Raw genomic sequence first — 12,787 nt, 5'->3', positions numbered from 1 at the left:
TACAGGCCTGCCTTACCTCCAGTGAGGAACCCCAAAAGATGATAGTAGGCCCCCACAGATATTGACGGTGAGTTCAGAGGAAATGACATACGTAGGATGAACAGCAGATTTAGCACAGTGAGGTCCGCTTACTAGATAGCAGAAGGACAGGAAAGAGTTACTTCACGGTCGACCTAAAAATCACTATTCAAAAACACCATCCAGAAATTACTTTAAACTCCAGTGACAACTCATGCCACTGGAGTAGTAATTTTCTGTCCACAAGAGCTTCCAGCACTGAAGAGTCACATTGCAGATAGCTGGACAAAAATAGCAAAACAAGAAACAAAATTCAACTTAGCTGAACTGGAACTTGAGGCAGGTGAATGCAACAGAATGCTACTAGCACATTGTTGGCCGGCATGTGACTAACAGCCAAGCAGCCTTAAATAGGAAACTCCCCAAGAGGGTGGCGACAGGTAATCAGAGATGGAGGAAGGCACATAAGAGACACTACCATAACAGACCACCGGGGGAGCCCACAAACCGAATTCACAACAGCTATGGTCAGGAAGATAATTCTTGGGTAACTGCCTCTGATGTTCATGCCTCGGATTTGGTTCGTGCCTTTCATAGGGCTCATCCAGATCGCCCTGGCGGTTCTCGTGAGGGTTCGGTGCCCCCTCCTTAAGGGGGGGGTACTGTTGTGAATCCGCTTTTTGGGCTCCCCTGGTGGTTGCTGGTGGTACTGGTGACTTGTGTGTGCTTTGCTGTCTCAGGTCACCTGTTCCCATCAGTGTTTGGGAGTTTCCTATTTAGCCTTGCTCTCCAGTCATTTCCTTGCCGGTCATCATTGTAACCAGAGCCTTCGGTTGCATGTTCCTGCTACTAGTCTGCTGATCAGCTAAGTGGACTTTGTCCTTTTGTTTTGTATCTTTTGTCCAGTTTGCAGTTTTGTTATTCTCTGTAGCTGGAAGCTCTTGCGGGCTGAAATTGCCACTCCTGTGTCATGAGTTGACACAGGAGTCTTAAAGTAATTTCAGGATGGTTTTTTGAAAGGGTTTTCAGTTGACCGTGCAGTCCTCTTTTGTATCCTTCTGCTATCTAGTAAGTGGACCTCACTTTGCTAAATCTACTTTCATACTGTGTATGTCTTTTCCTCTTACCTCACCGTCATTACATGTGGGGGGCTGCTATCATCTTTTGGGGTATTTCCCTAGAGGTAAGCCAGGTCTGTTCCTTCCTCTACCAGGCGTAGTTAGTCCTCCGGCTGGCGCGTGGCATCTAGGAAGTCGTAGGTATGCTCCCTGGCCACTATTAGTTGTGTGGTAGATTTAGCTCACGGTCAGCTCGAGATTCCATCACCCAGAGCTCGTCCGTTATTTTTGTGTTCTGATGTTTCCCTGCCATTGGGAATCATGACACACATAGCACTGTCGGTTAAACCCATCGATATCAACAGATATAGTCAACACTAGTTTAATCTGTATAGGGGCCTTACAGTTTGCTCTGTCCACAGCCATTTCTGCTAAAGGCCCCGTCACACATAGCGAGATCGCTAGCGAGATCGCTGCTGAGTCACAAGTTTTGTGACGCAACAGCGACCTCAGTAGCGATCTCACTATGTGTGACACGCACCAGCGACCAGGCCCCTGCTGCGAGATCGCTGGTCGTGTCGGAATGGCCTGGACCTTTTTTTGGTCGTTGAGGTCCCGCTGACATCACTGAATCGGTGTGTGTGACACCGATCCAGCGATGTCTTCACTGGTAACCAGGGTAAACATCGGGTTACTAAGCGCAGGGCCGCGCTTAGTAACCCGATGTTTACCCTGGTTACCAAAAAAAACAAACAGTACATACTCACTATCTGATGTCCATCAGGTCCCTTGCCGTCTGCTTCCCGCACTGACTGACTGCCGGCCGGAAAGTGAGAGCACAGCACAGCGGTGACGTCACTGCTGTGCTGTGCTCTCACTGTAAGGCGGCACTCAGTCAGAGCAGGAAGCAGACGGCAAGGGACCCGACGGACATCAGATGGTGAGTATGTACTGTTTGTTTTTTTTGGTAACCAGGGTAAACATCGGGTTACTAAGCGCGGCCCTGCGCTTAGTAACCCGATGTTTACCCTGGTTACTCGGGTGCTACAGGGGGACTTCGGCATCGTTGAAGACAGTTTCAACGATGCCGAAGTCGTTCCCCTGATCGTTGGTCGCTGGAGAGAGCGGTCTGTGTGACAGCTCCCCAGCGACCACACAACGACTTACCAACGATCACGGCCAGGTCGTATCGCTGGTCGTGATCGTTGATAAATCGCTATGTGAGACGGGGCCTTAACTCTACCACAAATATGAACTATTTGCTAAGCTGTTTTACTCACTTGTATAGCTCCATTAATTACACAGCTCTTAACAGGCATTATCGGAACTGCCCCATTTGAGCTCACAATCTAGATTCCCTATTTTTGGAGTGTGGAAGGAAACCGCAGACCCAGAGGAAATCCATGCAAACATGTGAAGAACATACAAACTCCTTGCAGATGTTGGCTTTGGTGAAATTTGAACCCAGGAACCAGCGCTGCAAGGCTGCAGTGCTAACCACTAAGCCATTGTGTAACGCGTCCAATTGGAAGAGGGGAATAAACCATTAACATAACCTTATCTCTTGTTTGAACAAAGGATTAGGAATTATGTAATCCAACATACCTAACCTGTTTTCCTAACCTTTGCCACCAAGAGTCACAATGCCCACATTTTTTTTTCTTTTATCGGTTTAATCCTTCAAATTCAGAAAATTTTGAAGAAAATTGTCTAACTTAAATAAGTACCTTTACATTGTATCACATTTCTCATGGCATGATTTCAGCTAACATAAGACAATATATGTGGTCGTACACATTACATAATAGTAGTTTGATGGTTGAACAACTGTTAAAAGAACAATCATCTAGATTCGTCAATGCAGCCATACACATTTTAGGCTGGTTTCAGACTTGCAATCGGCAGGGCTGCAGATGGCAGCCTTCTTCCTCCATTAAGCCCCGCCCACTGCCACACCTCTACCTTCAGCTCCGCCTATGTCTGCATGCGTCCTGCCTACCCCATCTTTAATATTGGGTATGCAAGTCATGCAGATGTATGCAGATGCCTCTGCATGCGTCGTTTTGACGCTGCGCTGAACTGCATTGAACGCAACATGTTGCATTTTGTTGAGGTCAGCACAGCATCAAAACAACGCATGTGGAGGCATCTGCATATATCCGCATGGCCTGCATACCCAGTGTTAAAGATACGTTACGCAGGACGCATGCAGACGTAGGCTGAGCTGAAGGAAGAGGTGCGGCAGTGGGTAGGGCTTAACAGAGGAAGAAGGCTGCCATCCGCAGCCCTGCTGAATGCTAGTGTGAAACTAGCCTTAGTCCATGCTCAATTTTGAGAACATAATTTTTTTAAACATGCACAAATTCTTCCCATATGATGACAATCAGTCATTGGTAGGCAAAAAAGATAATTTGGTAAATTTCGCTTGATGAACAATAAAGTGGAACTCATCCATTTTCATCAATGTAGTTGTCATGTCCCATGGTTTGTGAATCATACAGACTGTATTGTATTATTCTTGGGTTGTTACAGAGCGCTGTTTTGTTGCTATGCAGTAAGGCTTGCTCTCTTTAGAAGTTTGTCCATCCTCTCTCCCTGTCTGTCTCTGATGTAGCTTCTTCATTCACTGTCTATCAGCCATCTTAGAAGTTAATGTGTTTGCAGCACTGTTTCTGAAAAGTCTTTTTTAACTGCTATATGTGTGCATACCTACAAGAATTCAGCTGGAAAAATAAACCAATAAACCTTCTTCTGGAATCTTCATACGTGCCTCCTACAGTCGAGTCCAAGCTACCTGAGGACATCATTAAGAGTAACGGTTGAAAGAGGCAGCCTAGAAACGGTGTCTCAGCGCCATACACGTGAAGCTTCGCTATGGAGCCAGAATAGTAAAAAAGACTTTTGCCAGATTAATCTGTAAAGTCAGTTTCCAGCTTTTATAAAGCTACAGAACCTACAGTAGAGCATCTGCTTATAATAAGAAATCATCCAGTCTGTGTAAGCATAATAGCACAGCCCCTCTTCCAGCTTCCAGAAACCAGCAGCTGACATCACAACTCCATTCTGTTTGTGAAGTACAATAACGGAGAGAAAGTAGTAGTGGTGTTACAGAGCTGCCTGAGAGAAGAGCCAATGGACTCATAGAATCTTCTCTTGAGAACATTGTGAAAGTACCCCTACCCACTCTCGTCAAGTGCAACCAAATACCAACCAAAAGAGAGGAAATCCCAATTTCAGAGTCTTAAGGTACCTTCACACTGAACAACTTAACAACGATAACGATAGCGATCCGTGACGTTTCAGCGTCCTGGATAGCGATATCGTTGTGTTTGACACGCAGCAGCGATCAGGATCCTGCTGTGACATCGTTGGTCGGAGCTAGAAGGCCAGCACCTTATTTTGTCGCTGGATCACCCTCTGACATCGCTGAATCGGCGTGTGTGACACAGATTCAGCGATGTCTTCACTGGTAACCAGGGTAAACATCGGGTTACTAAGCGCAGGGCCGCGCTTAGTAACCCGATATTTACCCTGGTTACCATTGTAAAAGTAAAGAAAAAACACTACATACTCACCTTCTGATGTCTGTCACGTCCCCCGCCGGCGGCTTCCCTGCACTGAATGTGTCAGCGCCGGCCGGCCGTAAAGCAGAGCACAGCGGTGACGTCACCGCTCTGCTTTAGGGCCGGCGCTTACACAGTGCAGGGAAGCGGACGCCGGGGGACACGACAGACACCGGAATGTAAGTATGTAGTGTTTTTTTTTTTTTACATTTACACTGGTAACCAGGGTAAACATCGGGTTACTAAACGCGGCCCTGTGCTTAGTAACCCGATGTTTACCCTGGTTACCCGGGGACTTCGGCATCGTTGGTCGCTGGAGAGCTGTCTGTGTGACAGCTCTCCAGTGACCACACAACGACGAATCAGCGACGCTGCAGCGATCGGCATCGTTGTCTATATCGCTGCAGCGTAGCTTAATGTGACGGTACCTTTAATCACCCTAATCTAAAGAATATAGCCAACAAGATACCAGCCCCTGACAACAGCACAAATGTTCTGATTCTGCTGGGCATAGACATTCTCTGGCTACAATAGGTATGTCAGAAAATCAATGCACTACATGATGCTTTATTTGCTCAAGGCTTTGACCTAGGCTTGGCTATCATAGGTAATGTCTGCATAGGTAAGATGAGGAGGCCTGCAAAGATTTCTTCATTTAAGACTCATGTCTTGCCAAATAGTTGCAGCACTTATTTTATTTACATTCTGTGATGACAGTCTCGGGTCAACAGTGATCAATTCTACAATTGAAGATAACAAGCTGGCACCCGCAAGAGAGGTCAAATAATTTATAAGGGTTATGGATAAGGAATTTGTTCAGGATGATTCCAACAGCTGTGTAGCACCTCTACTCTTTCGTTCTCAAAGATCAAAGTTGCTGTCATGCAGTGACAGTCTTAGGGGAAGGAGGCCTCAAACTGTCCCTGGAACTGGGACACTAACTATCCCTGTCCCGGGTGTACTCTTGATGGTAGTGAGGCCAGAGTCTCCGACCTCACTATGCTCCTGTTAATCCCTGGTCTGTCCTCTCCTGCACCCCATGGTACCTGGGACAGAAATGTAATGTGAACAAGACACCCAAGACAAAAGAGGGATATTAGAAACCTTTTATAATACTAAAGCACCAACCAACAATAGGGAGGAGGATGGGGAAAGAGAGGAAAAAACTAAACAGGAAACATGGACCAGGAGATAAACACACAAGTACAACAGAACACCTCTACAACAACTTCTCTCCTAAACACTTAGCTTAAACACACCGAACAGGAACAATTAACTTTTATTCTGCATAGTGTCTCCCAAGAACAAGGTAGCAGAACTTTCACTGGCAAGATAAAGAGGATTTGGCCAGGTTTTATAGGAAGAGTTAATGACCAGATCAGATGGAGCTGCATGTTTCTGACCAGCATAGGTCGTTAACCTCTTCAGCACCAAATGAAACCAAATTAATTTAATATGGGATTCAAATACACAGGCTAAATTGAAGATCTACGATTCACAATACTCAGTGATCTTCTACTCCCACATCTTCAAGATAGGCATGACACACTTGCACAATTGCCAAACAATGTGCAGCAAGCAACTGCAAAATGTTAAACTTTAAAAAGCACCCTAATGAGAAAACCAGAGATGAAGAAACATTTGTTGACTTCATGCAGAATATCTTTGACAGAGGTCATGCAGAGCCTGCACCACCACTGAAGGAAGGAGACGAATGCTGGTACCTTCCATCCTCACAAACCTAACCAAATCAGAGTGGTGTTTGACTCCAGTGCTCAGTATGAACACATCTCTCTCAGTAACATGCACCTCACTGGGCATAACCTAAACAACAGCCTTTAAAGAGTAATGATTCGCTTCAAGTCAAGAACCTGTTTCAATAATGGCCAACATCCAGCAAATGTTTATTTTTTTATCATGAGTGAAGACGGTAGAAACCACCTCCTCAGGTTCCTACGACACAAGGACGATGACGTCCACAACAAAGTTGTAGACTGCCTGATATAGATTCAGGTCTTTGAGCACAGACCCTCACCTGCTGAAGCAATTCATAAACTGAGACAGACTGCCATGGAAGGCGAGAGAGAGTATGGATATGATGCTCATTTATTTGTGGAAATGAACTTCCTACTCATTCACTGTCTAACAGCCATCTTAGAAGCTCAGTTGTTTGCAGACCTGTTTCTGAAAAGTCTTTTTTACCTGCTGTATGTGGGCATATCTACAAGAATTCAGCTGGAAAAATAACCCTTCTTCTGGAATCTTCATACGTGCCTCCTACAGTCGAGTTCAAGCCATCTGAGGACATCACTACGTGTGAGTAATGGTTGAAAGATGGTGAAACCGGGTGTAGGTGTTCAAATCTGCGCTACTGATAAAGATGATAAAGATGGATGGCAGGGGATATTCTTCAAAGCTTTATCTCCAAACAGGCTACTAGTCAACGCATTTCGATTTCATGCAGGACCTCTTAAGGTACCTTCACACGAAGCAACGCTGCAGCGATAGCGACAACGATGTCGATCGCTGCAGCGTCGCTGTTTGGTCGCTGGAGAGCTGTCACACAGACCGCTCTCCAGCGATCAACTATGCCGAGGTCCCCTGGTAACCAGGGTAAACATCGGGTAACTAAGCGCAGGGCCGCGCTTAGTAACCCGATGTTTACCCTGGTTACCAGCGTAAAATCTAAAAAAAACAAACAGCACATACTTACATTCACGTCCCCCTGCGTCCACTTCCTGACTGACTGAGCGCCGTACAGTGAGAGCAGAGCGGTGACGTCACCGCTGTGCTGCTTTCACTTTCACTTTGCGGCGCTGAGTCAGAGGAGGAAGCAGACTGCAGGGGACGCAATGTGAGTATGTGCTGTTTGTTTTTTTTACATTTTACGCTAGTAACCAGGGTAAACATCGGGTAACTAAGCGCGGCCCTGCGCTTAGTAACCCGATGTTTACCCTGGTTACCAGTGTAAAATATCGCTGGTATCGTTGCTTTTGCTTTCAAACACAACGATACACAGCGATCGGACGACCAAATAAAGTTCTGGACTTTATTCAGCGACCAGCGACATCACAGCAGGATCCTGATCGCTGCTGCGTGTCAAACGAAACGATATCGCTAGCGAGGACGCTGCAACGTCACGGATTGCTAGCGATATCGTTATAATGTCGTTTCGTGTGAAGGTACCTTTACTCAGGACAAAACTTTACAAGTGGATTGTCAGATCTGCACGTTCTTATATACGGTCTAATTTATTTTTTTTTTTGTGGAAAAAAACTTGCCAAACCGGGCACATGACAAGTCAAACCTCATGAGGCAAAAACACCACAAATAATGACTAAACAGAATACAAATAAACAGACCACGTATGTAAGGAATCTACAAATAAACAATAAAAAGAACCATCCAGAGAAATAAAAATGTAAAAACAAGTATTGATATAAAAATGTAAAAAATTATTTTAGAATAAAAAACTCCTTTATCAAAACATGTGTATTTATCTTTGAGAAATATCCCATATGAGACCCGAACTCACATTCAAATGACCTAAAATTACCAAGCCTGTGCCATTAGGGAAGTAAGCCACTCAAGCCGTTAATGTTTCAATTAATGGTAAGAATGTGTAAACCACATCAGGTCAACTGGAACATATTTTAGATCTGGCTAAAGTTAGAAGACAACTTTAGCTGGCTTAGGCCAGGTCTAAACTATGTTCCTGGTGACCTGAAGCGGTATAAACATTTAGTCAACATTTGTCAATGTCAACATTTAATGGGTTAGCAAGAAGTAGGGGTCATGTCAAAGGGAATATGATTGCAGGATCAGGATTCAGATTAATTTGTAGTTTGCAACCACAGATACTATTATCTGCTTTGTAGTATTATGCACACAGCAGTAAGATTTGTTTAATTAGTGCTATTTGCAAAGCTGTGTTAATTTTAGACACATTGGAACAAAGGTGTATATGCCATCTAAGTGGAAACCATTTCAACTTTGATCCAAGGACTGTTTTGTGTGTATATACATGAAAGTAAAACAATAATACATGAGCATTAAGGGCCTAGGATGAACTTTGTGGCTATTGCAATCAGTCAATATTTCACCCAGTGGTAAACATTTAGCACATAATTTGCAAATAAAAAAAGTGACGCAAAAGCTATGTAAGGCCTAATCAATCGTTAACTTTCTATCCTGAGCAACCTGATGTATCTCTGAAACTTAATTATAGAGCTAAACAACATCAGAAAACCAATAATAATCAAGGGATGTTTGCTTAGTTCTGAAAATGCATCACAAAGTATTTCCTTTCACAAAGCTCTGTTTAAATTGCCATTGAGACTTAAAATATTCCACAGGCTGACCTTTCTTTTGAGATGTGCGTCAAAGCTGCTTGAAATTATCATCTGACTGATGGCTGGAGTCAAGCCTAAGTGAACGGAAGCATTTGATCAACATGCAAAGATAATACACACAAACGAACCCAGCTCCAGAAAAGTATTAACACACAGAAATTTACATTAGAAATATGAGTGAGTCCATGGGATGGGAATGCTCACAAGTCTCTGTGGCTGAATAATTTAACCTTAGTGGCTTTCCCAAAGCTAACGTTCATTAATTAATTCATTGCAATTCAAACTAATTTTGCTTTCAGATAATCGTAGCAGCAAAAAGGACATTTTTTTTAGATCTTAAATTTTGATGAGAATTTTGCTCAAGTTTTAGAGATCAATTATCAATAAAAAATAAAAATATTGACAAGGACATTTAAGAAAATTTGAACCATATAGGTAAGCGTAAAAGTATTTACACAATTGTATCAATATACATGTTTGCAAACAAAATTATTCAAACGATAATGCAAATTAGGTTCATTACAAAAATTTACAAACTTCAATCGGAAAAAACGATGTGAATACTTTTGTGAACAATGATGACAGAAGTATTCTAGGAGTGATACCTTTATTGGCTAACCAGAAAATAATATGTTTGCAAGCTTTCAGAGCACAGGGGCTCCTTCTTCAGGCAAGATTACAATTAAGGCCGTGAGAGTGCATGGCAGTTGCACGCATAAATATGATGGTGAGACAAAGTCTGGCATTGTTGTGAATGGCCGGTCTGTGTGTCGCAGAGGAAGTTACTCTGCCCTGTCGGCTTAAAGCAATGTTGTTGTTCTGGGACCTGTAGTCCCACAATTATAGTTGTTGGTATAATTATGAAGGGAGGCTGTCAGAGCTAGTTATGAGAGATGGGCGGGTCGAACTAGCCACACACACTCCCATCTAGGGGAGTGGTTACAACCATATAATGTGACTGAGGTCTGGTCACATGTCTCCGAGTGTGGACCTGAATGGTTCATTTACTGAAGGTCCTGGAGAGCCTTTGTGTTGTGAGTGCTATCTCCCTGAACAGCACATGCTGGGGCTTTGGACCTGGTGGCCTGGGGTGTTGGACGAACATCCTGAATGACACCTGGACAAGCCACATGTCTGTGTGCTGGATGGTCCCAGGTGGGATGAATGTCCTGAATAGCACACAGTAAAACTGTGGTCCTGGACGGTCTGTGTTTCAGGCTCCTGTGAGTGGAGTCTTCCTGGAGCACCTGAGAGACTGTGGTCCTGGATGGTCTGTGTTGGAAGCTCCTGTGAGTGGAGTCTTCCTGGAGCACCTGAGAGACCATGGACCTGGACGGTCTGTATTGGAGAAGCTACCATCTTTCGGTGGCTCTGGACTGACTGATGTGTGCCTGCCAGGCAAGTTGGTGAACCCCGTGAGGCAGCTTTCCCAGGAGAGAGGACTGACAAGGAGTCAGCGTGTGGAGCAGGAGCTCCTGTAAGGTACCATAGACTGTTGATGCTTATGATACTCTATGAACTATGCGGTCACCCACGGCAACTGGTCAGATAAGGATCAGCGTGCTTAGTGACACAAACTGATGATGTGAAGCTTTATGTAAAGACTGTTTGCATTTGGTTCACGTTTCTATGGTTTAAGACTGCTTAAATAAACAAAATAGACTGTTTATGTGAGAAAACTGTGCCCGTGTGCTTGAATCCCATGCCAAGCAAGTGTCCCCAACACATGCGGTGAGCGCTATCTCACAGCATCTCTCAGTCAAATGACATTATGTCTGGTTCCTGAGGCCACAGAATGTAGAGTAATTGTTGTTGTCACAGAAAATAAATCAAAAAGGGGCTGGGAGAAATCGTAACATGTAGGCTACACCCTTGAAGCCAAAAAAAGTCACAGAAGTCAAATCCAAGCTGAGAGAGAGTCTGAATCTGGGAATAGGATATCAACTTAAAAAGGAGGTAATATGCATAGAACAAAGGTGTTTTTGATTAGGAAAAAATACTTTTTTGGTCTAATAAAGTTTTATTACTAACAATGCTTACACATAAATGTTTGATCTTTAACAAATTTTACGGTCACAGGAAAATGTTTTTTTTATAAAATGTTGAATCTCTGAAGGAACTTAAAGGATATAGACATATTTGGTTCAGTATAAGTTGCAATCTTCATTCCTTCACTCCCTGACATTTTACTACCTTATCTGGCTGTGTGGTGGGCGATACATGATCAGACACATTCTGTTTAATTTATGAAGGAGGGACTCTGAAAATCAATAAAAAAATTTTTTAGGGCCATGAGGTAGCCCTCACAATTTATAGATGACCAGCAGACGGTCCCCATTATTTTTAGAGGGCCAGCAGGCGTCTTGTGGACAGATGAAACCAAGACAGAGCTTTTTGGTGAAGCACATCGTTCTACTGTTGACTGTAAATAGAACGAGGCCTACAAATAAATTAACACAGTACTTACAGTCAAATAAGGTGGAGGTTCAAAGATATTTTGGGGTTGTTTTGCTGCACTGGGTACCTTGACTAAGTCCAAGTCATCATGAAATGTGAACATTCCCAAAGGATTATGAGTAACAATGTAGTGTCCAGTGTCAGAAAGCAGGGTTTGCATCCTAACTCATGAGTCTTCCATTAGGACAATAACCCAAACATGTGTCAATAATTGTATGGAGAAAAGCAATCAAGTTATAAACTGTGGAAGAGATGTGTGTGACTAAATGCAGCTAACAGCAGTATTAATAGGGAATAGAAGAGCTGTTACCTTGATATTATTTTTTTTTGGCTACAGCAGCAAGGATTATAATTTATAAATAAATAATCCTTGATGCCTGTAATATGATATCCCTACTGCGACAGCTCACCCTAGACAAATTGCAGATGAGAGCGGTATAATTCCAGAACATAGAAGGCATTTGAGCCAGACCTGAAAAGACTTTTTCTTGTACATAGCGGCAACAAACTCTGGACGAACGCAAGCAACCCTGCCTTCTTTGATAAATTTCTGAGAACAGATCACATAAAAAACATGAATCTATCAATGAGTACATGGAAAAAAGCAATGAAGTTATGGACTGTGAAAGAAATATATGTGAGCAGAATAAACACTCTTCCAGCAGATGATACTTAGCAGCTATCCCTACAATGAATGCAGCTAACAGCGGTATTTGTCATGATCTCTGCAGGCAGAGATCATAGCAAGCCTATAGAGGGACAAGCTCTCGGAAGATGGAACTATACTGACCATGAACTAAGCCTGCCGCGCAACTAGAAATAGCCCGGTAGCATTTCCTATTTATCGCTAGATGCCCAGCTCTGGCCTAAGACCTAAATAGCTAGCAGAGGGAAATATAAGACCTGGCTCACCTCTAGAGAAATATTCCAAAGAAGACAGTAGCCCCCCACATATAATGACGGTGAGTTCAGATGAAACAACAAACGCAGCAGGAAAATAGTCTTAGCAAATTTGAGGTCCGCTTACTAGATAGCAGAAGACAGATAGTATACTTTCATGGTCAGCAGAAAAACACTAACAAAACACCATCCAGAGATTACCTTAAACTCTGGCATTAACTCATAACGCCAGAGTAGCAATCCCTGATCAACGAGAGCTTTCCAGACACAGTAACAAAACTTCAGCTGTGAACTGGAACAAATAGGCAAAACAAAACATGGACAAAAGTCCAACTTAACTAGTAGTTGTCTAGAAGCAGGAACAAGCACTGAGAGGCATCAGATAACATTGTTGACCGGCAAGAAACCACCAGAGAAATGAGCTTAAATAGCGACACCC

At 43.4% G+C, this 12,787-nt stretch overlaps 1 protein-coding gene across 3 annotated transcripts in view; it reads right to left on the bottom strand.

Moving 5' to 3' along the window:
* The window catches only part of METTL15 (methyltransferase 15, mitochondrial 12S rRNA N4-cytidine), a 611,732-nt gene that overhangs the window by 208,179 nt on the left and 390,766 nt on the right, over nt 1-12,787 (bottom strand). The gene's annotated exons all lie outside the window — the stretch shown is intronic.

This window comes from Ranitomeya variabilis, chromosome 2 (genome assembly GCF_051348905.1).
Source record: "Ranitomeya variabilis isolate aRanVar5 chromosome 2, aRanVar5.hap1, whole genome shotgun sequence".
NCBI lineage: Eukaryota > Metazoa > Chordata > Amphibia > Anura > Dendrobatidae > Ranitomeya > Ranitomeya variabilis.
This window is presented reverse-complemented; position numbering and strand designations above follow the sequence as displayed.